At 46.7% G+C, this 2,616-nt stretch overlaps 1 pseudogene across 1 annotated transcript; it reads right to left on the bottom strand.

The window, feature by feature from the left end:
• On the bottom strand, positions 1-2,087 carry LOC110316226 (annotated as a pseudogene). The gene has a single exon (XR_002380259.2). The product of XR_002380259.2 is annotated as a heat shock cognate 71 kDa protein pseudogene (transcript).
• Between the last annotated feature and the right edge of the window lie 529 nt (positions 2,088-2,616).

Consider the following 2,616-nt stretch of genomic DNA (forward strand, 5'->3'; position numbering starts at 1 on the left):
GGTGTCAATTTAAATAATTTTATTATTCCATGTTACTTGTTTTGGGTCCCTGTGGAACAATGCTCCACCCTCTTCTTGGACTGACTTAATCCACCTCTTCAATGGTGGGGCCTGAAGAAGCACCACCAGAAGGGGGAGCTCCTCCACCAGGGAAGTCACTAGGCATCCCCCCAGGCATGCCACCAGCACTCCGGTACAGCTTGGTAATGATAGGGTTGCAGACTTTCTCCAGTTCTTTCTGCTGATGCTCAAATTCTTCCTTCTCTGCAGTCTGGTTCTTATCCAGCCAGCTGATGATCTCATTGCACTTGTCAAGAATCTTCTGTTTGTCCTCATCATTGATCTTGCCTTGAAGTTTCTCATCTTCCACAGTTGCTTTCATGTTGAAGGCACAGGACTCCAGTGAATTCTTGGAGGAAACCTTATCTCTCTGCTTCTCATCCTCAGCCTTGTACTTCTCAGCTTTTTGGACCATGCGCTCAATGTCTTCCTTACTCAAGGGGCCCTTGTCATTGGTGATGGTGATCTTGTTCTCCTTTCCTGTGCTCTTACCTACAGCAGAAACATTGAGGATGCCATTGGCATCGATGTCAAAAGTAACCTCAATATGAAGAACCCCACGGGATGCTGGAGGTATGCCTGTGAGCTCAAACTTTCCAAGCAGGTTGTTGTCTTTGGTCATGGCCCTTTTACCTTCATACATCTGAATGAGTACACCTGGCTGGTTATCAGAGTAGGTGGTGAAAGTCTGTGTCTGCTTGGTGGGGATGGTGGCATTGCACTTGATGAGGACCGTCATGACTCCACCAGCAGTTTNAATACCAAGGGAAAGAGGAGTGACATCCAAGAGCAGCAAATCCTGACCATTCCCAGACTTGTCTCCAGAGAGAATGGCTGCCTGGACAGCTGCACCATAGGCAACAGCTTCATCGGGGTTAATGCTCTTATTCAGTTCTTTTCCATTGAAGAAGTCTTGCAGAAGTTTCTGAATCTTGGGGATTCTGTAGAACCACCCACCAAGACAGTATCATGGATCTGTGACTTATCCAGTTTGGCATCTTGAAGGGCCTTCTCTACAGGGTCCAGTGTGCCACGGAACAGGTCAGCATTCAATTCCTCAAACTGAGCCCGGGTAATGGAGGTATAGAAGTCAATTCCCTCATAGAGAGAATCAATCTCAATACTGGCCTGGGTGCTGGAGGAGAGGGTGCTCTTGGCCCTCTCACAGGTGGTGTGGAGACTGCGGACAGCTCTCTTGTTCTCGCTGATGTCCTTCTTGTGCTTTCGCTTAAACTCATCAATGAAATGGTTGACCATTCGGTTGTCAAATTCTTCTCCACCCAAGTGGGTGTCTCCAGCTGTTGATTTGACTTTAAAAATTCCATCCTCAATAGTGAGGGCTGACACATCAAAAGTACCACCTCCCAAGTCAAAAATCAGCACATTCCTTTCAGCTCTGACCTTCTTATCCAAGCCATAAGCAATAGCAGCAGCCATTGGTTCATTGGTGATTCGAAGTACATTGAGGCCCGCAATAGTTCCAGCATCTTTTGTTGCCTGTCGCTGAGAGTCATTGAAGTAAGCTGTGGTATTGTGTTACGGCATTGGTAACAGTCTTTCCGAGGTATGCTTCTGCAATTTCCTTCATCTTTGTCAGAACCATGGAGGACACTTCCTCTGGGTAGAAACTTTTTGTCTCCCATCTGTGTTCCACTTGGACCTTGGGCCTGCCTGCATCATTCACCACCATGAAGGGCCAGTGCTTCATATCAGACTGAANAACAGCATCATCAAACCTACGCCTGATCAGACATTTGGCATCAAAAACTGTGTTGGTGGGGTTCATTGCAACCTGATTCTTGGCCGCATCCCCAATTAATCGCTCTGTGTCCGTGAAAGCAACGTAGCTCGGCGTGGTGCAGTTACCCTGGTCATTGGCACTAATTTCCACCTTTCCATGCTGGAAGACACCCACACAGGAGTAGGTGGTGCCAAGATCAATNCCAACTGCAGGTCCCTTAGACATGGTTGCTTGCGTGTAGGCCTGGCTGCACTGACGACGAGACCACACGAGTGCCCGGCAGCTGCCTCCGTGTTCAATGAGACCGACTAGATGTATTTTGATGACAGAATATATATTTTATTAAATAATGTATAAGACTTTAATAACATAGTCCCTATTTACTTTTTATTGAAAAGGAGGAAGAAGGAAGAGGAGGAAGATGAGGAGGACAAAGAAGAGGAGGAGGAGAAGGAAAAGGCAGTTGGAGACCTGGAGGCGGAGGAAAAGGCACTATAGCACCATCCTAATGTTGAGAACACTATCAGTTGTGTAAATACTCGAACACTGATTACTTTTCTCATTGTTGTGGCAAATACTCGATAAAAGCATATAGAACAAAGGTCTATCCTAGACAAAGACTTACAGAGCAGTCCATCATTGCGAAGCAGCCACGGCGGCATGAAGCAACTACTCATGTTATTTTCATGTTGGAATGCAGAGGTGGTCCAGGCTCATGCTTAACCACCTTTATTTATTTGGGGTTCCCAGCTCATAGATGACACCGCTCACATTTAGGGTGGCTTTCCCACCTGTACTGGCTAGTTTTGTGTCAA

This window comes from Mus pahari, chromosome 2 (genome assembly GCF_900095145.1).
Source record: "Mus pahari chromosome 2, PAHARI_EIJ_v1.1, whole genome shotgun sequence".
Lineage (NCBI taxonomy): Eukaryota > Metazoa > Chordata > Mammalia > Rodentia > Muridae > Mus > Mus pahari.